This window comes from Coptis chinensis, chromosome 4, assembly GCF_015680905.1.
Source record: "Coptis chinensis isolate HL-2020 chromosome 4, ASM1568090v1, whole genome shotgun sequence".
In the NCBI taxonomy this organism is placed as follows: domain Eukaryota; kingdom Viridiplantae; phylum Streptophyta; class Magnoliopsida; order Ranunculales; family Ranunculaceae; genus Coptis; species Coptis chinensis.
In genome coordinates this window covers 46,531,704-46,557,980 of record NC_141459.1, presented here as the reverse complement: position 1 = coordinate 46,557,980, position 26,277 = coordinate 46,531,704, and positions in this window count along the sequence as shown.

Here is a 26,277-nt window from a genome sequence, read left to right as displayed (position 1 = left end):
TCCTCACCAATATGATAGTCTTTCGGCTTTTCCTTTAGTCTATTCAAGTATCTCGAAGTAAACCAACTTATATTTATAGCTCCTCCCTTAAACTGCTTAGCCAATAATCTCAAGAACCCGTCTTCCTCATCATCTTCTACTAAATCAAAACCCTTAAAGAAACTCATTGCCATAGTAAAAACCTCCAAATTTTCATCAAATGGAACGGCATCTCCATAACCAATTGGGATACCCGGGAGCATTGTGAAATCAAGAGGGGTAATCCCAAGCTCACCCCATGGGAAATGGAATGTGTGGGTAGATTTCCACCACCGCTCAACTATCCCAAACAACAATGCTTGATCATTTTGTCCTAAATTAGAATTCAAAAAGTTCCCATATGGTGTGGCGGCTATAATGTTGGTAACTGTGACAAAATTAGGATCCGTTTTTTATTTCAAACAATGCCACCATGACACAGCATTTGAAAGTGCATAATGCACTTTCCATAGGTGTACTTCCTATATTCATATTACACGCAATACAACAAACTATTCAATACGATATAATTTAAACTCAATTTTTTTTAACACAATGCAACAAATTCAAACTAATTACACAACAACAAACTTGATATAAACTAACATAAGTAATAAAAATTAACATAAAAAAAAAAAATCTAAAACTTACTTGAGACTCCGCCACTCAATTTGCTACGTGTTGAACCGATGTTGACGCTAATGGTGGGTGTTCTTCGATTTCACAACGCGGTGGAAAATTAAACCCAAATTCAATTTCGTCCTCCTCGCCCACATTTTGCGTTCTTGACGACGATTCTTTTTGCCCTTTTTTTTGGATATTTTAAAACTTCCAAACTATCTACTACGCTCTTCATGTGGTGAGGTTGGTGGGGAATCATTAGTGGAGAAGCCATTAGGAATTGAAGAAATTGAAAAAAAGTTGGTATTGGCGGCAAGAAAATCGCAATGGAGGATGGGAAGAAAGTGAAAATGGAGCCTGTTTCGCGTCTGTGATATTAGACTCACCAGACGAGATGTTACATTCCGTCTCGTTATAAAATACCAGACGGGATGTTACATTCCGTCTTAATCAAAAAGCCTCCAGACGGAATCTAACATCCCGTTCGAGATTTTTTTTTTCACCTTTGCATTGCACAGCTTCACCTTGCTTTTCACCGTTTTGGTGAAAAGAAAGGGAATAAGTGCCTATGTGGAGGTGATAAGGGAGGGGGGGGATTATTTTGACTTGCATTGGGAATGCTCTTAGAGAAAACCCTTCATAGTTTAATTTTTCGGTGTTTAGATCTGTGGGATTTCTTTTGGTGATCCAACGGCCGAGATTTTGCAGTTTTTTTGATGTCTACGAAATTGATGTCTACCTAGCCGGAAGGATAGAGCCACAAATACTGTAGCCACATTATAGCAACAGTCTATCCCAGCTCTTCGTCAGTTTTAATCCAATGGTTATGACAAAAAGTCTAATCCCCAATTTTCACTTAGAAGTAAAAAGGAAGGTATTTTTAGAAAACAAAATTTACCAAAGCCCAAAACCCATTTTCTCCCCAAATCAGTTCAACCTTCTTCTCCCCAAAATTTGGTTCGATCTATTTCTCAAAAACGCTTCTTCACTGAAACCCCGACTCCTCTCTCTCTCTTAATTTCTATGTCTCTCTTAAATCGATATGAAGCCGCACAACAAATTAATTGATTTTGAGTTTGTTGGGTTGATTAAATCGATAGGATTTGTTGGAATTATTTGCAAACGGAGATGAGTTTAGTTGGTTTTTTGTATTTTTTGTAATTGTTGTAACTGTTTGCCTACGTTTGTTTAGTTGGTTTTTAATATTGACTGTTTGCTTTCAAACCAACGTTTGGTTGGATTTGATAAGTGTTATGTATTTTCTTGTAGATGGAAGGATGAATGAGATAATTGAAGGATCAACAATTGCTTTTCCACATAGAAAAGGAAAGAATTAGGGGAAGAGACAAATAAAAAGGCATGTAAGTTGGATCAGAAAACTTTAGAATTACATGACTCCTTCTGTTTCCAAGTCCCCAAGGTGTTCATATCTCGACTTCAAGGATATTAACTTGGGTAAAAAAAGGAACGTTACTGCTACTTAGAAGCTAAAGTTTAGGGTAGTGAGTATTTCAACAATAATTTTGATAATTGGTACCTGTGAAGACAAAAGTTGATCCGGATGACTTCTTTAGAAATGAACAAAGCATTCTACCTCTTCCATCTTTGGCAGAAGCAAAGAAGTGAACTTGGAATTGTAGCTAGCTTTTCACATTTCACTGAGAATTATTTGTCCTTTTTTTTAGCCAACTCTCTGTAGTCTGTAAAAGTGCTCTGTATTGTATTGTTGAAATCTAATGAAAAGTTATCTATTTTTCGAAGCAATTGTATAAATCTAATGAAAAGTTATCTGTTTTTTGAAGCAACTCTATGTAGTATGTACTATGTACAAGCTTGTAAACATCGAGCTAAACATTTTGGCTGACTCTCAAAAAGTGTTTTATGGTACGTTGAAGCACATCTCACTTCTTTTTTTGCCAAATGAATCTTGAACAACAAAAAGAGCAGCACCAGTAACACAATCTGCACTAATTTGTCTCTAACTTAATATAGGTAAGAAGTAAGGGCATCACCAATGGGGCCTGGATACGGGCACTTTTCTTCAAATTTAACCGACTGAAAAAGAAAAGCGACTTCAAAGCAGCCCCCTAAATGGGCCTCTAGTTTTGTCATCCTGGATAACTATCTTCATTTCTATAGATGATTTTAAAGGAGCCGGAAGCCCAAACCTTTGAGTGAAAATCCGCACATGACTCCACTTAAGTGCTCACGTGACTTTACTTCCTCCAAATTTCTTTCTCTCTCACGCGATTTAGAGTGTTTCTATTTCCAGATAACTCTATTAGTTTCTCTGTTGGAACACCCAACTATTATTGAGATTTAGCTCCTCTTTATGCTCCTGGTTAATCCGACGTGGCCCTCCAAAAAAGTGACGTGGATCTGGGTTTTAAGGGCCTCCATTGGTGATGCCCTAACAATGACTATTCTGGAGTGATATAAATCAGAGCAACCATAAGACTGTGAACATAAGAGAATTGAAGATTTCATTGCCTTAAACATGTTTGTGAGCTACAAAATATCCCATAACATGAACCAGTCAACACACAATTACTTTCCAACATACAAATTCTAGAAACACAAGCGTCAACAGTCACAAAAGAGCAAGTGACAAAACACAAAAATTCAAGCTTCAAACAACTTCACTACCTTAAAAAAACAAGTGAACTACAAAAGACCCCATAACACTAACAGTAACAAAAGATCCCATAACACTATGGAAAAGAGACACAAGCTCAAACAATTTCAATCTTCTTGTCATCATGTGTGTCTTTGTTCTCCTTCTCGTCCTAAGTTGGAGCTGGAAAGTTACCTATGTGAGGCGCCTGATTTTGGAGAGAGAGGAGCCGGTGTTTCATTGAAGAAGAAGGAGATGTTTTTTAGAAAAAAATCATACCCAAATTTTGGAGAGAAAATGGGTTTTATTTTCAGTTAAACTTTTATTCTGAAAATACCCTCCCTTTATTTCTAAGTGAAAACTGGAGATTAGACTTTTCATCATGACCGTAGGATTAAAATAGACGGAGGGTTGGGATAGACTGTGCTTATAATGTGGCTATAGTGCATGTGTCTATATCTCTCCCTATATATATATATGTGTGTGTGTGTGTGTGTGTGTGTGTGTGTGTGTCGCTTACCATATATCAACAACTGAAATAGTTGTGGGTCTTTCCAAGTAATATAGTATACACCCCCAAACAAAATCAAGCACCAAGACTTTCTACGACGCAACTTAGCGGAATGAGAGTGAGATCTGATGGACCGGCCTAGAACCTAATCGAGCATGCAGTTTCTTCTTTTTCCTTGAACGAAAGGGTGTCCAAGTGAATGATCCTGAGAAATGGATGGTTGTGGAAGATACATGGGATATGGATAAGTGATAGAAGGAAGGAATGGAAAAAATGAGAATGTGGGTTTAGCACAAAACTCATTCATGGTGTAAGTCTAAACTGTCGCATTTATGAAAATGAAGGTGTCAGGTGGATTTTTATTTAGTATTACTTCCTCACTAGATGGGTTTAGAAAGTCATTAAGCACAGGAGAAACAAAAAGGTCAGGTGCAAACTCAAGATTCCCTTAAAAAGGCGGAGGGAGGGGAATCAAGTTGGTAGTAAATGATTGGATTTTATGAGGGATTAGCTCAGGTGGATGATGGTCAGTGATCAGCTCCCAAATATGCGTTTTATTATCCTTTTATTACTGCATTACAGCTTGTCTTACGCTTAATAAAAAGACAACTCATAGCTTTTATTGCATTTTTTAGGATATGGAGACTTTCAGACCACTTATCATAGAAGTTGTGTCTTAGCACCAAAATGAGCCTTAATCACGCTTATTCTGAAGACCAGAAGCTGCTATGGAAAAGTGCTAAAAAAGTCAAAGTCAACAGTCAAAGTCAAAAGTCAAGGTCAAAGGTCAAAGCCCTCAACTTAGAAGACCAAAGATGGAGGCCCTTATCTCAAAATATGACATTCTCCAAAACCTGCCTTGGTCAAGAAGAAATCAAAAAGCAAAAGAAAAAATAAAAGCAAAAGTGAAGTGTGAGGTGTCTTAAAAGTGATGGCGGAAGGTAAATCAGTAAAAGGAAAAAGTAGGGGTATATAATCTAAAAGCTAGGGAGAGAGAAAGCATCCATTGGTTTGTTTAATTTTCTTGTATAGTTTTCAATTCAAGTCCGTTACTTTATTGTTATTCGTTTCCTTTTATTTACATCTTGTTATTTTACTTTGCTTGTTTTAATCAATCTATCTTATCTTATCTTGTTGTTCTTATTTCAATCTTCAATCAAATACTTCTTTCAATGTTTTAATATCATTTCCATACCAACAACTTAAGTTTTCATGTTTTCATTAGCTTAAAACCAATCAAATATATACCAAGAGTCTACCTTTCTTCTTCTTAACTCCCACACTCAAACTCCAAATAATTTAGGATGAACCTCACTTCTTACAAACTCTTTGAAGTTACCACCACTAACTAAAATTTCAAATGGCACTGCCGTCATGGATTGGAGGAGCAAGAGTGCTTGGTTGAGAATCTAAGGAGGAAGCAACATTCTCATCTCTTTTTTTTTTTTTAAAATTTTTTTGTAATTTTATTTTGTTGTTTTTCAATACTGATTCACTTTCTTGCAAATTAGGGTTCGGGACCAACAAGCTGGAGAGGAGCTGAAGATACAGCCGAACGATGACGAAACTTCACCGGAGCAGCTGGGCTACCGCGCGAGCGATCGCGAACTAGCTAGGGGGCGACCGCCCAGTCACCTCTAGGCACAAGGGTTTAGTTTTTTGGTAGTTCTGCTACTTTTTGATGAATAGTTGAATACCGAGCCCGGATTTTGTAATAGAGTAGGAGAAATCAATGGAACTTGTTTATAATAGTTAGAGATAAAAAGAAAATGAAAAAATTAGGAAAAATTGGTTTTTGATGGATTTGTGTGGATGAACATGAGTTAAACTTGGTTTAAGTTATATACTTACTAAGGGATTATAGTTTTAATTGCCTTGGGAAGTTCAAGTGTGTGAGGAAAGTTGTGGATCACCGCTCACACACTATGAATCAACTTGGTAATCAACACTCTAAGTCAATTTGACTCTAGCTAATCTAGTTTATCAATCTAAAACTAGTTAATCTAATAGATTAGTATAGTATTAGTTTAGTTTTAAGTTTGGGCCCTTGAAGTCAAAGTTGTATAAATTATCAAATTAAAACCCAACTTGTAGGCTTTTTAAGTGGGCCTTTATTGTAATTTAAAACGGGGTAAAGCTCGAAAGGTTGGGCCTGATTCTCAGATCACGTGCCAACCGACGTCGCCTTCTCCTTAAGCAGCGTGTAAGCACAGCTTGAGAGGTAAATTCTAAATCTCCTCGAAGCCCAAGTAAGAGGATACCTTCTGTGTCCAAGCATGCTTACGTGATTGTTTGAAATTTAATTTTCACACTTTAATTTACATTTGGGCATAAGGCTGAACCCGAGCCACATAACAATCATTGGGAAATCATTCCCCAATGTAGGTAAATTAGACATTGCTTGATTCTTGAAGTTCTAGACCAAAAAAATGAATTAAAATCAATCAACTAGAGTGATCAGCTCCTAAATGTGTGTTTTATTACCCTTATATTGATGCATTATAGCCTTTCTTACGTTTAACGAAAAGACAACTCATAGCTTTTATTGTCTTTTTTGGGTTATGGAGTATTTTGGACCACTTATCATAAAAGCTGTATCTTAGCACCAAAAGGTGCCTTAATTACGCTTATTATGAAGACCAGAAGTTGCTATAGAAAAGTACTGAAAAAGTTAAAGTCAATGGTCAAAGTTAACAGTCAAGGTCAAAGGACAAAACCCTTAACTCAGAAGACAAGAGATGGAGGCCCTTATCTCAAAATATGACATTCTCCCAAAACCTACCTTGGTCAAGAAAAAATCAAAAAGCAAAAGAAAAAGCAAAAGCAAAAGCAAAAGGGAAGTGTGGGGTGTCTCATTTATAATGGAGAAGAACAAATCTGTAAAAGGCAAAAGTAGGGGTATATAATCCAAAAGTAAGGGAGAGAGAAAACATCCACTATTTTAGGGTTCAAACTATTTGGTTTATTTAATTTCTTGTATAGTTTTTCAATTCAAGTCCTTTACTTTATTGTTCTTCATTTCCTTTTAATTAAAACTTGTTATTTACTTTGTTCTTATTTCAACCTTCAATCTTATCTTGTTGTCCTTATTTCAATCTTCAATCAATCTTTCTTTCAATGTTTTTATGTCATTTCAATACCAACAACAAAAGCTTTCATGTTTTCATTAGCTTAAAACCAATCTAATCTATACTAAGAGTCTACCTTTTTTCTTCACAACTCCCACACTCAAACTCTAAACAATAAAATTTAGGATGAACCTCACTTCTTACAATACTCTTTGAAGTTACACACCACTACATATAACTTCAAATGGCATCGCCGTCTGGATTGAAGGAGCAAGTGTGCTTGGTTAAGAATCTAAGAAGGAAGCACCATTCTTATCTTTCCATTTCTATTTTTTTTTTAAATTTCGTAATTTTATTTTGTTATTTTTCAGTACTGATCTAGTTTCTTGCAAATCAGGGTGTGGGACCAACAAGTTGGAGAGGAGCTGAAGCAGTGAACAAAAGCCGACGGAAGTTTGCCGTAATCCGACGAGATGCTGGCAAACTGCCCTACCCACGCCAAGATACCAAGAACTGATTTTTTCCAGTATCGGTTGTTTTGAAGTGTGTACCTATACTCCAAGCCCAGATTTTATAATAAAGTAGGATAAATCAGTGGAACTTGTTTGTAATAGTTAGAGATAAAAAGAAAAATGAAAAAAATTATGAAAAATTGGTTTTTGATTGATTCCTTATGATGAACATGAGTTAAATTTGGTTTAAGTTGTATACTTACCAAGAGATTAGAGTTTTCATTGCCTTGGGAAGTTCAAGTATGTGAGATAAGTTGTGAAGCATAGCTTACACACTTTGAATCAACTTGGTAATCAACACTCTAAGTCAATTTGACTCTAGTTAATCTAGCTTATCAATCTAAAACTAGTTAATCTAATAGATTAGTATAATATTAGTTTAGTTTTAAGTTTGGGCCCTTGAAGGCAAAGTTGTATAAATTATCAAATTAAAACCCATCTTGTAGGCTTTTTAAGTAGGCCTTTATTGTACTTTAAAATAGGGTAAAGCTAAAAAGGTTGGGCCTGATTCTTAGATCACGCGCCAACTGACGTCGCATTCTCCTCAAGCAACGTGTAAGCATGGCTTGAGAGGTAAATTCTAAACATCCTCGAAGCCCATGTAAGAGGATACCTTGTGTGTCCAAGCATGCTTACGTGATTATTTGAAATTTAATTTCCACACTGTAATTTACATTTGTGCATAAGGCTGAACCCGAGCCACATAAGAACCATTGGGAAATCATTCCCCAATGTAGGTAAATTAGACGTTGCTTGATTCTTGAAGTCCTAGACCAAAAAAATGAATTCAAATCAATCAACTAGAGTGATCAGCTGCCTAATGTGCATTTTATTACCATTATATTGCTGCATTACATCCTTTCTTACGTTTAACGAAAAGAAAACTCATAGCTTTTATTGCCTTCTTCAGGTTATGAAGTATTTCAGACCACTTATCATAAAAGCTACATCTTAGCTCTAAAAGGATCCTTAATCATGCTTATTATGAAGACCAGAAGCTGCTATAGAAAAATGTTGAAAAAATTAAAGTCAACGGTCAAAGTCAACAATCAAAGTCAAAAGTCAAGGTCAAAGGACAAAACCCTCAACTCAGAAAACCAGAGATGGAGTCCCTTATCTCAAAATATGACATTCTCCCAAAACCTACCTTGGTCAAGAAAAAATCAAAAGCAAAAGAAAAAGCAAAAGTGAAGTGTGAGGTGTCTCATTTGTAATGGAGAAGGGCAAATCTGTAAAAGATAAAAGTAGAGGTATATAATCCAAAAGTAAGGGAGAGAAAAAACATCCATTGTTTTAGGGTCAAAACCATTTGGTTTGTTTAATTTCTTGTCTAGTTTTTCAATTCAAGTCCTTTACTTTATTGTTCTTCATTTCCTTTTAATTAAAACTTGTTATTTACTTTGTTCTTATTTCAACCTTCAATCTTATCTTGTTGTCCTTATTTCAATCTTCAATCAATCTTTCTTTCAATGTTTTTATGTCATTTTAATACCAACAGCTAAAGCTTTCATGTTTTCATTAGCTTAAAACCAATCTAATCTATACTAAGAGTCTGCCTTTCTTCTTCACAACTCCCACACTCGAACTCTAAACAATATAATTTAGGATGAACCTCACTTCTTACAATACTCTTTGAAGTAACACACTACTACATATAACTTCAAATGGTGTCGCCATCATGGATTGAAGAACCAAGTGTGCTTGGTTGAGAATCTAAGAAGGAAGCACCATTCTTATCTTTCCATTTCTATTTTTTTTTTTTTAAAATTTCGTCATTTTATTTTGTTGTTTTTCAGTACTGATCTAGTTTCTTGCAAATCAGGGTGTGGGACTAAGAAGTTGGAGAGGAGCTGAAGCAGTGGACAAAAGCCGACGGAAGTTTGCCGGAACCGGACAGGCGACTGTGCGGGCAACCTCCCAGCCACGTCAGCATACTAGTACCTGATTTTTTTCCAGTATTGGTTGTTTTGAAGTGTGTATCTATACTCCAATCCCAAATTTTGTAATAGAGTAGGATAAATCAGTGGAACTTGTTTATAATTGTGAGAGATAAAAAGAAAAACTAAAAAAATTAGGAAATATTAGTTTTTGATTGATTCCTTATGATGAACATGAGTTAAACTTGGTTTAAGTTGTATACTTACCAAGGGATTAGAGTTTTCATTGCCTTGGAAAGTTCAAGTGTGTGAGGTAAGTTGTGAATCATAGCTCACACACTTTGAATCAACTTGGTAATCAACACTCTAAGTCAATTTGACTTTAGTTAATCTAGATTATCAATCTAAAACTAGTTAATCTATTAGATTAGTATAATATTAGTTTAGTTTTAAGTTTGGGCCCTTGAAGGCAAAGTTGTATAAATTATGAAAAACCCAACTTGTGGGCTTTTTAATTGAGCCTTTGTTGTAACTTAAACCAGAGTAAAGCCCGAAAGATTGGGCCTGATTCTCAGATCACGCTCCAACCGACGTCGCCTTCTCCTCCAAGTAGCATGTAAGCACGGCTTGAGAGGTAAATTCTAAACATCCTTGAAGCCCAAGTAAGAGGATACCTTGTGTGTTCAAGCATGCTTACGTGATTGCTTGAAATTTACTTTCCACACTGCAATTTATATTTGCGCATAAGGTTGAATTTGAGCCACATAACAACTATTGGGAAGTCATTCCCCAATGTAGGTAAATTGGACGTTGTTTGATTCTTGAAGCCCTAGACTAAAAAAATGAATTAAAATCAATCAACTAGAGACCAAAATAGTCATGCTCCTCTAGAAAAGGACAAAAATATAGCCACGAGGATTTAGAGTAATCAATTACCATATTCCGGTGGACCAACTACCTTCCTCACTTTACTCCCCCAGATTCATCGTGAGTGAGATTCTTGGTAGCACACAACTTGGTGAAGTGACTGCCTACTCTTCTAAGACGTGTAGTAGAGCCATCCTAGTCTCGCGCCCAATTGTTCCTCTAAACAGGGCATAGTAAAATATAGACCAAAAGCAAAGTTTTCAAAACTCCATTCTTGCAAAAACGAATTTCGAATTCTTGAGCGTACATTGCACTGTTTTCACACGTTAGGATAGTTTTGGGGTCATGCTAAAAGTGTATGATAATGCGTTCAAGCATTTCTAGTATTAGCAAGAATAAAACTTACTCACATGGGAAAACTCGTCGCCCTAGACAATCTCCTGTTTCTAGTCCTCCATCTCATAAGATGGATGACGAAGTAGTGCAAGCTGATTATAGAGCCCAAAGTAGTAACGCACCTCCAGAAAAGGATAAAAGTATAGTCACGAGGATTTAGAGTAATCAGTTACCAGATTTTGGTGGACCAACTACCTTCCTCACTCCCCTCCCCCAGATTCATCGTGAGTGAGATTCTTGGTAGTGCACCACTTGATGAAGTGATTGCCTACTCTTCTGAGACGTATAGTAGAGCCATCCTAGTTTCGTTCCCAAATTGTTCCCTTGAATAGGGCATAGTAAATTATAGACCAAAGCAAAGTTTTCAAAACTCCATACTTGCAAAAATGAATTTCGAATTCTTGAGCATACATTGCACTGTTTCCGAATGTTAGGATAATTTGGGGGTATGATATTGCATTCAGGCACTTCTAGTATTAGCAAGAATAAAACTTACTCACGTAGGAGAGCACGTCGTCCTAGATAATCTCTTGTTTCTAGTCCTCCATCTACTAAGATGGCTGACGAAGTAGTGCAAGCTGAAGAGCCTCTCTCCAACTTCTACACACCATTGTAAGATGGACCTCCATCTTGTATATGACTCACACCGCTCACGAGTGATTTTCGCATTAACCCGAACGTATTCAATCTTCTAGCCATCTTCCACAGGTTAGAACACGAGTTACCGTACGAGCATCTACACCGGATACATGAAATATGTAATACTTTTCATCATCCGTGCATCTCCGATGATTAGGTTAAGCTACGAGTGTTTCCTTTCACTTTAGCTGGTAAGAGTCATGCTTGGCTTCTTTCACAGAAGGCCGACTCTTTCGATACATAGGAAAAGGTTGTGTTCTCCTTCATAAAGAAGTACTTTCCGCCGAAGAAAACAGAAGAGATAAGAAGCAATATACAGTTCATCAAACAGAGTCCGAGTGAGGCATTTTCTGAAGCATGGGATAGATTCCCTGACCTACTCCATTCATGTCCTCACCATAAACTAGAAAAATCCACTCTTGTTCAATGTTTCTTCAAAGGTTTTCTCCCAGAACACAAAGTAACCCTCGACATCATGAGTAATGGTAATTTTTTTGGATAGAGGTGCAACTGAAACCTTAATCTTTCTTGAAAACCAAGCTGAAAAGAGTACCCATTGGGGCGACATAAGCAATTCCAGAACAGCCCAACCCAATACATCTAAGGCTAGTGGTATTTTTGAGGTGAAATCAGATCCAAAAATTAAAACTTTAATCGAAACCTTCACAAGAAAGATAGATGCCCTCACAACCAAACAAAAAGACCAAACCACTCATCCTGTCATGAACATAAATACCTCAGCATGCAATTTCTGTCTAAGCTTAAATCATATAGATGCCACCTGTCCTTTGATCACAAACCTGTCATCACTTTAGCCAGAAGAAGTATGTGCTTTCAATGTACCAAATGCACCATAGAGACAACATCCAAACTTCGCATAGACCAACATTCCACAAAACCAACCACCTCCAAGTTTCAACAAACCAACAAATACATTCAGACAAGGACAAGGGCAAGGTACCTATAACAATCAGAACAGAGCATTGGTTCCATCCCAATTTAACTAGAACTATCAAAACTCACCTGTCAACAACCAAAGAGACATAGTTGCCATTACACCATCAACTAGTGTCTAAACAGATAAGCCCACTGAAATAATATTATCTATCATGCAACAACAAACCCAAATCCTAGCATCCATACAACAATCTTTGAACTTGTTAGCCCAAGATAAAACCCAGAAAGCTGTGTTCCCAGGTCATGCTATTCCTAATCCTAAACAAACAAACACAACCTTTGAAGCAATAAGTGATATGAACGAAGCTGGAACGCTTAAAACTCTTTCTTAATCACCCCATCTACGAGGATTGAATCCTTTTTTTTGATGTATTCCTTTCCCATTCCATTCAATCTTTTGCTTCAAGGGGATACATCAATAAGGTAACCGAACCTCTCCACTTGGAGGGTGTGGTTGTAAGTGCCAGAGCCTAAGTCCACATTATATCTCGCATATTCTTTGTAAAACATTTTTTACTCGTCGTTGGATTAAGTGTGAACCTGTGGAGGAAGTATAAAATTTTTCTTTTCATTATTTTACACTTCTTTTACAAAAATGTTTGTTTTCTTTGTTCTGTTAATGATAAGATTCTAGATACATAAATAGTTAAGTGATTTTTCAAAATGGGAAATGGATTTTACATAGACCATCCCTAGAACAACGAAATCTAGGGGTGGATTTGCTTACTAAGGGTCACCTATATCACCGAGCTATTCGCCCGGGTCAGGACAATCCATGTCTTGCGTAGTAAATCCCCCAACTTGAATAGCTGAAGCTCTGTTTGTCTAGATTGGGTTCGCCACAGAGCCAATACGAAAGTTGCCTTAGATTATCTCTTATGGTTTGTTTTCACATAGTAGTATCTACAATCACAACTTTTGAGTACAAGTTTCTTCAAATATCTCTCCATAGTTTTCAAAACCAGAGGATACAAAAATAAAAGTTATACGCCCTGGAGTAACCAAAATGATACCGAATTAACGTATAATTTTATCTTCTTGGCAAAACCTCTATATGGTTAGAGATATATTTTGATTGAGAAAACCAACTAAAAAAAAAAAAAAAAGAAGAAGAAGAAGAGACGAGCGTCTCCAAACGAGAATTAAACAAATAGAGTAACCGAAAGTGATACTATTCTCTGTTTAATTCTATCATTTGCCTCCACCTCTCTATTTTGTCTTGTACAAAATTTTCAAAATTTTCATTTCTTAAAATTCTTTTCCCCTTCTCAATCCCTCTCTTTTCTGAAAAACTTTTAAAAAATGTCTTCTATAGCAAACAAAAATCTTCCACCTAGCAAGAATAAATTGATCTATTTTAATGATCATGTGCAAGCACTTCCTAGAGAACTGTAGCTTAAGATATAGACACATATACTGATCTGTCCCCAAATGTGCATTTTATTACCTTTATAATGCTTCAAATATGCCCTTCTTATGCTTAATGAACAGACAACTTATAGCTTTTGCTACCGTTTGTAGGATACATGCCATTTATGACGTATATTCCTAAAACGTGCATTTTAGCACAAAAATAATTGCTATTGACGCTGCTTGGGAAGATTCTAGCTTAGGAGCAAAAGTGCTAAAAAGTCCAAGTCAACTGTCAAAGTCAAACTCTAAAGGACTCAAAGCCAAAAGCTGAAGACTCAAGGACTTAAAGCCAAATCAATAATTTAATTAGATGGGTTTAAGTCAAAATCCCACAAAGCTTAATCTTATCCTCAAGAAGGGGCAAATATATAATTGGTGTCCTATATAAACCAAAGAGATGTAGAGAATTAGTTATCCAATATTTAAGGGTCCAAACCATTTGGTTTGTTAGGAGTAGAGTAACCTAATTTACATTTAAGCCATTTTAATTTCAAGTTATTTAATTTAATTTAATTTACTTTATTTGCATTTTCCATTGTTGTCTTCAAGTTCTTATTCAAGGTTCTTCATATCAATCTATTTCAAGTTTTCTTGATCTTGTTTGTTTATTTGTTTGTTTGTTTTCTTTCATCTATTTCTCAATCTTGTTTGTTTTCTTTTAACCCAACCCAAACAAGTTGTATTCAATTAGTTCACTTCGTTACTAAACAATAAACCCATCTACATACATGTCTTGATCTAAACTTCCCAAGTTTTCATATTTTAATCTTGTCCTTAGAGCAACTAGTAATTTTATACATACTTTCATTCAAATCCCACTTGAGAATAAACTAGAATAAATAGGAAAATAAGAAGTTTAAGTTGTAGGTTCATTCCCATCTTCTCCTTATCATAGATTCAAGATGAACAACAAACCCAACACCACTATTTCCATCCTCTTCAAATGGCGTCGCTGTCATGGATCTCAATGGAAAGAGGAAGATGGAGAAAAAAATTCACTCATTGAACTCTTCTTCTCAATCTTGTATTTCAATTTTTTTTTAAAGTTTTTTCCTTAATTTTGTTACTGATGTTTCTTTTTTGCCTGTTTCCAGTATACTTCTGAGCAAACGGAGCTCAAACGGGCGCAAACGGAGAAAATTCACCTACGCAGCGCTTGTCACCCTCATGCCCGCACGCGACACGCGTCCACACATGTTAGACATGTACCCGCGTAGAAGACACGAACCCGCATATCATTCACTCGCGCTCGCGTGTGACATGCGTCTGCGCTTCATTCACCCGCACCATGCCTTGATATTTTCAGATGAAGATTCCGTTGGCTTAGAATCTTCATATGTAAGTCACCTGTAATTCCCCCTAGTCTTTTTAATTCAACTGTGAGTAGATAAAAAGTAGATAGATTTGCAAAGTTTTGAGTTTTCAAAACCAAAAATTCAATTAAAAAAGGAATTTAAAATTTAAAAATGTTTATTAATCAAAATGAATTAGTAATCCATCAGTAAAGTTAAACATTAAAATTAGTTTAGTAGCCTATTTAGGTTTTATTTTCTATTAATTGTTGTTTATGCATGATTATATTAAGATAATATCATATAGTTAAGTCAAAATACAAAAAAATTAATTAGGATAAATACAAAATAGTTTAAGTTTTGGAAGTGTAGTCTTTTGGTTTAAGTTTACTTACCAAGAGTTGGGGATTCAACTAACTTGGACTGGTTGGATGTGCGAGGCGAATAGTGTAACATCACGCTCATGCATCTCAACCCAACTTGGGGGTTGAAGTTCCAATCTTTGATGAACACTTTCCAAGCTTTTACGTATTTTGTTTAATTAATCATTAGTGAATAGTTAATTAGCTAAACGTAGTTAAATTTTTGTGCTTACCGCTTTCATAGTTTTATGCCCACGAAGGCAAATTTGTTTTAGGCCCACAAAGGCAACCAATTGTATCTTATTGGCTTTGCCACATTTTAACCTGACTTGTGGGTCTTAGTTAGATTAAACTTGTAACCGTAAGAAAAAGCTCGAATGGTGGGTTGACATGCAAGACACCAAACACTTCGTCAACCCCACCACATCGCCTTCACCCCAAGGGTCGTGTACGCACACTTGGGAGGTAATTTTTAAACCTCCTCGCTACAAAGTGTAAGAGGATACTTGTGTGTTACTAAGCATGCTTGGATGATTATGCGATTTACGTTTCAGTCTAGCCTTTACATTAACGCTAAGGCTAAACCTGAGCCCTAAAAGAACAAAAAGTGGGATTAAGCCCCACTTTAGAACGGACGTTGCGTGAACTGTTTGTCACATAGGCCAAAATAAAAAGATAAAATCAATCAAGCAGAGCTAATCTAGTCATGTCCATCAGGACAAACATTTAGTACGAACAAAGAGAGTAGTGAACTACCAGATTCCAATAGACCAACCACCTTCCTCACTCCCTTCCCTTAGAAATACCCTGGGTGAGATTCTTGGTGGCACACCATCTGGTGAAGTAACAATCTTCTCCCTTGACGTGTGTAGTTCCCAAAACCCAGTTTCGTGCCCATTGTTAAATTCAAACAGGGCATAGTTTCTAATCTATAGACATTGCATGCAAAATTTTCGAAAACTTCAAGGTCACAAATGAATTTCTGCAGATTGTGCATCATTCTTGTTTGAGCATTCATGGATTATCAATATGCATCGCAACCGTTATGGAATTACATTGCAAACCCAGAACCTTGTTCTTGCTGTGGTAGTCCGTATCATTGGGCGTCTCAATGCACATCATATACCAAGTTCGAGCCTCCTATGGAATATCTTACGATTACGAACCTCCATTTTCAAATTTCCCTAGTACCCAATACACCTAAGAGTTTTCTAATCATTCAGACAATTCATGAAATTCCACCACAAATTGTCAACCATCATTCATATATCCACCTGGTCAGTAAGAATATGGGTTCACTAACAGTCCATTACCATTCACATCACCATCCATTTCAAATTCATATTCCACTCCACCATCTATCACAGACAAACTTTACCTAGCAATGGTCGAGCAAACAATTCAAATACAACAAATGGCAAAGACCTTCTGTTCTCTCCAATCCATTTCAATCGATACCACATCTGAGACTAAAATTTTTCCTACCAGTCCAGAACCTAACCAAAAAGAGGAACAAGGTGTTGCTATAACAAAACCAATTGCTAAAGCCTATCTTGACATTTATGACCAATTAAAGCCACATCACCATCTACCTGACTATCGTGTGAATTCTAGTTCTTATGATGATTACATGCCTAAAGTTACAGTTTCTCCCATTTGTCTTAGTACACCAATGGATGAGAACACTCCGGCAGAAGAAAATCTAGAACATGTGTTGGAAAATAACTCGACAAACTTGGACGATGACATTGAGAAAATTTATGAAGTTCTAGATAAAGAGGACAAAAAAAAAATGAAGTGCCTGGAGAAGAGGATATAAATTCTATAGTGGAAAGTGGATCTAATTTTAGTTTGGCCGTTAAAGACTTATCGATGGAACAAATTTGTGACATCCTTAATATTGCCGATATGAACCACAAATTTGTGGAAATGCCAAAGCTAGATGAAGAATTCCTTGAGTCCTCGAGATCATATGAAGAACCACCACCCGACCATCACTCCCCCGAGTTAACACCTCTCGAAAGGCAACCTCCATTTATAAAAAAAATCCACCAAATTTTGAGGACTGCACCACTAAACTATTTCAAAGAAACCTCAAGCCCGCACTTAAACCAATTGCCTTTGAAATCCTTCATAATTTTCTAAACTTTCTCAGTAAAGAGACTTTGCCCAATATACAAATTCCCGAGACTATCATTCTAGTTGAGAGCATACGATGATCCCTTTATTCAAGTGGTTAAAAAACCCAGTTTGTTATATGTCGCATCATCTAAGCCTCATGAAGAACAACTACTACCACATTCACACTCTCTTGGACAATTCAAACATGATGGGTTATTGCATAAATTCCATGATGGTTTACATAAGCTTTCTTTTATCATTTTGCATCTTACACTCCAAATGCATCATTTCATTCTGTTTGGGGGTAAATGCTTTCATATGTTTTTCTATAAAAATCCCCAACTACTTAGACTATTAGTATATAGTTAACAACATATCATCCATCTCATATGCATAGTCTTGGGGAATTTGACTTAAAAAAACCGCATATATAGTCTTGAATATCCGTTTATAAAAGATTCATGTTATGTTTTCTCGATGCATTCCATGGGAGTGCATCATAAGGTAACCGAACCACTCCACTTGGAGTGTGTGGTTGTAAGTGCCAGAGCCTTGAGTCCATGTTTACTTGCATATTCCTTGTTAGCACATTTACTCGTAGTTGGAGTAGTGTACCTCTATAGAGCAAGTATACAATTTTCATTTTTCTTTATTTTACACTTTTTTTAGAATACCTTTTCTATTCCTGTCATTTACAATTCCTGTCTTTATTTTCATTTCCCTGTTTTCTATTTTTACATAAACATTTTTCTTTCCAATCTCACCTTTGACGCTGAGTAGTCTTTCCTCTATAAAGAAGAGATGTGAAACAAAGCAGAGGTGAGATGGTGATTGTGTGTAGGTTTCTTATGGTTGCTTTTCATGGTTTTTTAGCATGCTTCATCATTTATAGGCATGCCAAACCATGGGATGGTTGGCAACTGTGGCCCTTTATTTTTGAAAACTTTTTCCTTCTGTGGGCGATTTCTAGTTGTTCCGAGTTTCATCTTAAAATCTAGTTGGAATGGCTTTAACTAGGGCTAACTAGAGAGTAGGAGAGGTGAAAGTAGATTATCTAGAAATAGAGCTAGTCCTCTTCACTAGATTTGCTTACTTGCAAAACAAGAGGTGGAAAATCTAGGGAGACCAAACCATGGGAAGGTTCGCAATTTGAGTCACCTAAATTCAAAAATCTTTTCCTTCTATTGGGAGGATCACTCTCCTCATAGTGATTTTTCTTAGTAGTTTTCTTTTTCTTTCTATTATTGTTTTGAGTAATTTACGACAAAAACCCAAAAAGCCAAAAAGAAAAACCCTTCTCTCACCTTTTCATAAAAGTTCTTATTTTTCTTGTGCTTATAATAGAGTTTCTCGATACAGCAATAGTTATGTGATTTTCCAAAAACAAAACGGGCAATGGATTCCACATAGATCAACCCTTAGAAGTACACAATCTCCATTATTCTAAAGGTGGTTTGAGGATTAGTTATGTGTTACTAAGGGTCGCCTATATCACCATGATATTCGTACAAGACATATTAAGTCTTGTACAGTAAATCCCCCAACACACATAACTGAAGCCACAGTCTGATTGGATTGGGTTAAATAAAAAGTCTACACAAAAAATTGCCTAAGATCACCTGTTATTGTTTGTTTTTAAAACTTAGCTTAGAAATCACTGCTTTTGTACGAGTTATCTTTAAAACGTCTCTACATAGTTTTTCAAAAACTTGAGGATATAAAAATTAAAATCTTACGCCCTAGAGTAACCAAAATGATACTGGATAAACGTATGATTTTATCTTCTGGTAAAAACCCTCTATATGGTTAGAGATACCTTTTGAGAAAAACAGAATTCAAAACACACACACACACACACACATTTCATATAGATAGTTGTTTACTTACTTGCATTTCCCATCTTTTTATAATTTTGCATGCAGGTTAAGTATTTCATAGTAGAATAATTACGTAAAACCCTAGTACAATAAACCATGTATTTCGTTTCTACATCTATCAAACCATGCTCCAAACTTGTTTGGGGGTGGTATATTCTCATCACGAAGAATAGAGTACAATTTACTATCATTTTTCCTAATGTTCCTAAGGTAATTTCTTTCCTTTTCTTCATACTTTGAGGAAAAAGCACATTTCTGTTTGGGGGTGGTATAGTAACATTCTGCAAAAAACTAGGCATTTATTATATAGTATTTTTATATTAGATAGATTTAGTATATTTCTATATTTCTTTCTTTCTTAAAATATTTTGAAAAGACCAAAAATATTTTTTCTATTTAGTACTAAACGCCTTGTTTTCCTTTTTCTATGATGAATAAATGGTTTAGAAGCCTTATTATAGCAATAGAGTAAAGATTCGTTCTTCAAACTTAGACTAATTAATATACATACAATAGTTTCTGCATCTTTTCATTAATGGCATGCATCAACATTTGATTGTATATAGCAGTGAGTTTCCGAGACCAAGGTTAGAATAATTAAGCTCCATATCCTGTGAGAATCTAGCCAAAAGTCTCATCTGAATGATTATTGAGTGATAATACAAGAATGTCCGGATAGAGAGATAACACGTCCACTTGCTTGATCACCACGCCATATCCTAGGAGAGAATTTAGGCCCTTTTTGGATTGATATAGCCAAATAAACAATAAAAACCCAAAAAGATAGTTTTTCTCTAGTTACCCCCCTTGAGCCTTCACCAATTTCTAAAAGCCTTTCTATTTCTTCGCCATCACTCCCTAAACCGTTACTAAACACATAATAAAAAGCGTACCCAGCTGATGAGTTGAGAATTGGATGAACTGTAAAAAGAGAAGAGAAGGCCTTGTACAAAAACAGAATAGTTAGAAGCTTCAAAAACAAAAGAAAGAAAAGATTAAAGAATCAAAATCTCCCAAAAGTTCAAAATCAAAAGGAGTTGATTTCAAAAGAAACAAGAGCAAAGTTAGAACTCCCAAAAATCAAAATCATATGGAGTCACAAAGCCAAAGGGCAAAAGAATGAATCACAAATTCGTAAGCAAAAGAACAAAACGGGGTTCTTCTCTAGTTACAAATATCCTGAAGATCCAATTTCTCAACTTATCAAAGTTTGTTTTCCATTCTTTTTATTTCTAAACCACTACCTTAGCCCTGTAATTCCTAATAAAATACCTCTAGCTCAACTAGGAATAGGATGGTGTGATAGTAAGTGGATATTGTGATTAATCGACCCCAGTTTCTATGGACGTCATTCGTGTATGTGAGGAATATAAGTACCCTCTGCACTTGAGAAAATGAAACTTGAGTGAATCTATTAGAGAGTTGTGATTGCAACACACCCCTGTGAGAACCCAACTTAAGAATGCTCTCCAATTTTTTTGAAAAAGACTCTGCTTTTGCAATTTACTGCTTATGTTTTGTACGTTTATCTTTAGATGATTAAACTACCGTGTATATGTTATTCTGAGTTCAAAAGAGCTTTTATTTATTTCCCCGCTAATGAGATTTATAAACCTTTGAGAATAAATAAAGAAACAAGACCCTTTGTACTAGATAGAGGAAGTTTGTGAGTACCTTCTTTGGAAAACTCTCACGAGGCTTAAGCTCGTCCACTAGGGAATTCCTAGTGGTTTAAGGCCTTGTTGGATATGGTCAATGCAATCGTACTCCACAAAACGAGACTAGTATAATAAATCACACATTTGTGATCTTAGTTTTTTCTCTCTCATCTTTTGCTTGAGGACAAGCAAAATGCTGTTCGGGGGTAGTTGATTAGTCCTCAAATGTGCATTTTATTACCTTTACAATGCTTCAAATATGCACTTCTTATGCTTAATGAACAAACAACTTATAGCTTTTGCTACCGTTTGCAGGATATAGGCCATTTAAGACGTATATTCCTAAAATGTACATTTTAGCGCGAAAATGATTGCTATTGATGCTGCTTGGTAAGATTCCAGCTTAGGAGCAAAAGTGCCAAAACTTCCAAGTCAACTGTCAAAGTCAAACTCTGAAGGACTCAAAGCCAAAAGCTGAAGACTCAAGAACTTAAAACCAAATCAAGAATTCAATTAGATGGGCATAAGTCAAAAGCCCATAAATCTTAATCTTATCCTCAAGAAGGGGCAAAGATGTAATTGTTGTCCTATATAAACCAAAGAGATGTAGAGAATTAGTTATCCAATGGGTTTTAGGGTCTAAACCATTTGGTTTATTAGGAGTAGAGTAATCCTAGAGCTAATCTTTGGTCATTAGGAGTAGATAATATGTTTTAATTTAATAGTGTAATTTGTTATTTGCTTGTTTTCCATTTTTATGTTATTCAAGCTTTAGTGATTAAACTAAGTTCTTATTATCTTCAATACTAGTCTTCTCTTAAATATAATTTTTCATTACTTATCTCATCTTTGATTCAATCCCAAAACACTAGTCATACTCATTTGACAAGTTTAAATGAGTATAACTTTGTGAGCAAGATATCCATCCAACCCATTTTCATACATGTTTCTCTATTAAATCCGTAGTGTGTTTAAGATTCCAAACTATTCTAGATAAAGAACTAGTGTTTCCACCATTAAACCTTAAGAACAAGAGAAAGAAAGATTAGAAAAACTAGATAGTGAGTTTTTCATCCATCAATCCATTCCCCCAACCAAAGGATTTAAGATGAACAACACAACCCTGAACACCACTATTACACACTATTCCTATACCGAAAATCATTCTGAGTTTAGGTAAGAGTTCATACGCACATGAGAGACGAGCTATGAGAGAATGATGGTGCTTGAACTGTCAAACACTAACTTGCCCCGATCTTCAACCTCATAGTAATTCTGTTTATAAAGACTACACGTGTTATCCTCTAGTACGTGCATTACGCTCGGTCTAAGAGAGTAATCCAGCTATCTGGTAAGGATTGATTCAAGTTTTCAAAAACTTCCAAGTCTTGGGGATCTGAATTAGAACAACCCACCTTTTTAAAATTTCAGTCGAACTTATTCAAAACCCTAGTGGAGGTCAAGGTCGCTACCACAGGTCCTATCTATGCCCACTACGTCAAGATGTTATGGCTTCCACTTGAAGCCAGAGCCACTGAGCAAGTACGCCTGAATGAGAAAGTGGATTACTTCGCTGAAGATGCCACTCGATAGTTCACTCAACCTATGGACTGGATTCACTTCCTCCATGGCGGTCAGAGGACTCTACATTCGTATTTCCACCAGCTCAGGGAAACTCAGGGGAACATTATAGCGGAACAGCGGACCCTCAGAGAGAAGCAGCGGTCCTTCCAGCAGGAGCACCGATGTTTTCAGCACAGTGTCACTAGAACACTGCAGAGCATCAAATACGCGCTTTCGCGTAGTGATAGACAGGCTTGGACCCGACATCATCAAGGAGAAGGATATTCTCAACGTCGAGACGAGTCACGCACGGATTCTAACTAGGCATTCCCTAGTGTCTGTATAGTTGGATATATTTATTTTTCTCTTTTTCTTTCTTATGTGTATGACGTAGTATAAGTTTAATTATATGCTTAATATTATTTGCTTGTTTTATTTTTCTTTTCTTGTGGAATTTGGTATATGAGTAGAAGGTAAAACAGACACATCATGGCAAAAAATTTCCAATTTTCTTTCATGCATTTCATATATGTTTTCAAAAATACAAAAACCCAATAAGATTTTATAGTAGAATAAATATCCCTAGTATAATAAACTATGTATTTCTCGTACTATATCAAACAACCCACGCCCCAAACTTATTTAGGGGTGGCATATTTTCATCATGAAGAATAGAATACATGTTTACCGCCGTTTTTGCTCATGTTTCTATAATAATCTCTTTCCTTATCTCTTCATACTTTGAGGACAAAGCATAGTTCTATTTGGGGGTGGTATAGTAATATTTTGCAAAATCTAGGCATTTTCTATATAGTAGTATATTTCTTCCTTTCTAAATTTTTTTTCGAAAAAAGATCAAAAATATTTTTCTGTTTAATATTAAAAAGTCTTGTTTTTTTTTCTATGATGAATAAAAAGTTTAGAAGTCTCATTATAGCAATAGAGTAAAGATTCGTTCTTCGTACTTAGACTAATATACGTACAATAGTTTCTGCATCTTTTCATGAATGACATGCATCAACATTTGTTTGTATATAGCAGTAAGTTTCTGAGACTAAAATTAGAACAATTAAGTTCCATATCCTGTGAGAATCTAACCAAAAACCTCATCTGAATGATTATTGAGTAATGACACAAATGATGTCCGGATAGAAAGACCACACGTCCACTTGCTTGATCACCACGCCATATCCTATGAGAGAATTTAGGCTTTTTTTGGATCGATATAGCCAAATAAACATTAAATATCCAAAAAGATAGTTTACCTCTAGTTACTCCTCGTGAGCCTTCACCCTTTTCTACAAGCCTTTTTATTCTTCACCAAAAGTTCCTAACCCGTTACAACACACAATAAAAAGCTTACCCAGCTAACAAGTTGAGAACTGGATGGATATCAGGAAAAAAAAGAGAAGACTTTGTACAAAAAAAGAACCGTTATTTGCTTCAAAAAGAAAAGAAAAGAAAGAGAAGAAAAGAAAGACCCATCCAAAAACTAAAACTCCAAAAAAAATTAAAGGAGTCAAAATATCGAATCTCCAAAAAGTTCAAAATCAAAAGGAGATGATATCAAAAACAAAAAGAAACAAAAGCAAAGTTAGAACTCCCAAAAATTTAAAATTATATGGAGTCACAAAGCCAAAGGGCTAAAAGAATGTATCTCAATTCAGAAGCAAAATAACAAAATGAGGTTCTTCTCTAGTTATAAGTATCTTGAAGACTCAATTTCTACACTTATCAGATTTTGTTTTTTCCCTTCCTTTTTGTTTCTAAACCATCCTCCTAGCCCCGTAACTCCTAATAAAAGACCTCTAGCTCGATTAGGAATATGATGGTGTGATAGTAAGTGGCAAGCGTGATCAATCGACCCCGGTTTCTTTGGACGTCATTTGAGTATCCAAGGAATATAAGTGCCCATTGCACTTGAGAGAATGAACCTTGAGTGAATCTATCAAAGAGTTGTGATTGTAACACACCCCTATGAGAACCCACCTTAAGGACGCTCTCTAAAAGTTTCGGAAACAACTCTGCTTTTGTATTTCATTGCTCACATTTTGCACATTTTTCTTTAGATGATTAAATTATTGTACATATGTTATTCTAAGTTCCAAGGAGCTTGTTCGTATTCTTTGCTAATGAGATATATGAACTTCTGAGAATAAATAAGGAAACAATACCCTTTGTACTAAATTGAAGAAGTTTGTGAGTACCTTCACTGGAAAACTCTCACGAAGCTTAAAGCTTGTCCACTAGGGAATTCCTAGTGGTTTAAGGTCTTGTTGCATATGGTCAATGCAATCGCATTTTGCAAAACAAGATTAGTGTAACTTATAATAAATCACTCATTTGTGATCTTAGTTTTTTCTCTCATCCTTGCTTGAGGACAAGCAAGATGCTATTTGGGGGTGGTGGTAAGCTCCCAAATGTGTGTTTTATTACCCTTATATTACTGCATTACAGCCCGTCTTACGCTTAATGAAAAGACAACTCATAATTTTTATTACCTTTTTTAGGATATGGAGAATTTCAGACCACTTATCATAAAAGCTACATCTTAGCACCAAAAGGAGCCTTAATCACACTTATTATGAAGGCTAGAAGCTGGAAAAGTGCTGAAAAGTCAAAGTCAACGGTCAAAGTCAAAGGTCAAGGTTAAAGGTCAAAGTCGTCAATTCAGAAGACCAAAGAGGGAGGCCCTTATCTCAAAATATGACATTTTCTAAAACCTACCTTGGTCAAGAAGAAATCAAAAAGCAAAAGAAAAAGTGAAGTGTGAGGTGTCTCAAAAGTGATGGAGGAGGTCAAATCAGTAAAAGACAAAAGTAGGGGTATATAATCTAAAAGCTAGGGAGAGAGAAAACATCCATTGCTTTAGGGTCCAAAACATTTGGTTTGTTTAATTTTCTTATCTAGTTTTCAATTCAAGTCCTTTACCTTATTGTTCTTCATTTCCTTTTATTTACATCTTGTTATTTTACTTTGTTTGTTTTAATCAATCTATCTTATCTTATCTTGTTGTTCTTATTTCAATCTTCAATCAAATACTTCTTTCAATGGTTTAATATAATTTCCATGCTAACAACTTGAGTTTTCATGTTTTCATTAGCTTAAAACCAATCAAATCTTTATCAAGAGTCTACCTTTCTTCTTTTTAAGTCCCACACTCAAACTCCAAATAATTTAGGATGAACCTCACTTCTTACAAACTCTTTGAAGTTACCACCACTAACTAAAACTTCAGTCGGGTGGTATGATTAGCTCCCAAATGTGCATTTTATTACCCTTATATTACTGCATTACAACCCTTCTGATAAGAGCCCAAAACTGTAGTTTTAACCCCTTAATAATCATACTGTTAGACCAATTATGTGAATAATAAGTAAGAGTTAACACTGATTACGCGTTTTTATGCATTTCAGGCTTCAAAGTCCATTATGTGCGAAATGTACCACTTTAGCGAGATCTGAGGGAACAAAAGTCGCCAGAACTTCCAAAAGCCGTATCTTTGGACTCTCGGACCTCGAATTGGGCATACCTTATGTCAAAACGACCGGCTCGGAAAGAGCTTTGTAATGGTCCAAGCCTTGACCCAATCAGAGGAGCAGAAGTGGACGAAAAGTCTATGGAAGTCAACTGCAGCTGAAGAGGCCTTTTTGGACTGAAAGAATTGGGTTTTGGGCACGATTCTCGCCCAAACCCCGGCTCCAAGCCCATGCACGAATTTTGGATCTGAATGTATAAGAACAAAAGCTTAAGTCTTTGTTAATGGTAGATTAAATAGTAGAGAATTAGGGTAGATAGCTTAGAATAGAAAGTAGCCATTAAAATAGCTTCTAGATCTAGATTTAATTGTTTTCTTTAATTAGTTTCAAATCCCCTTATTAGATTAAACCTTTGAATCTTGTTCTTCATTT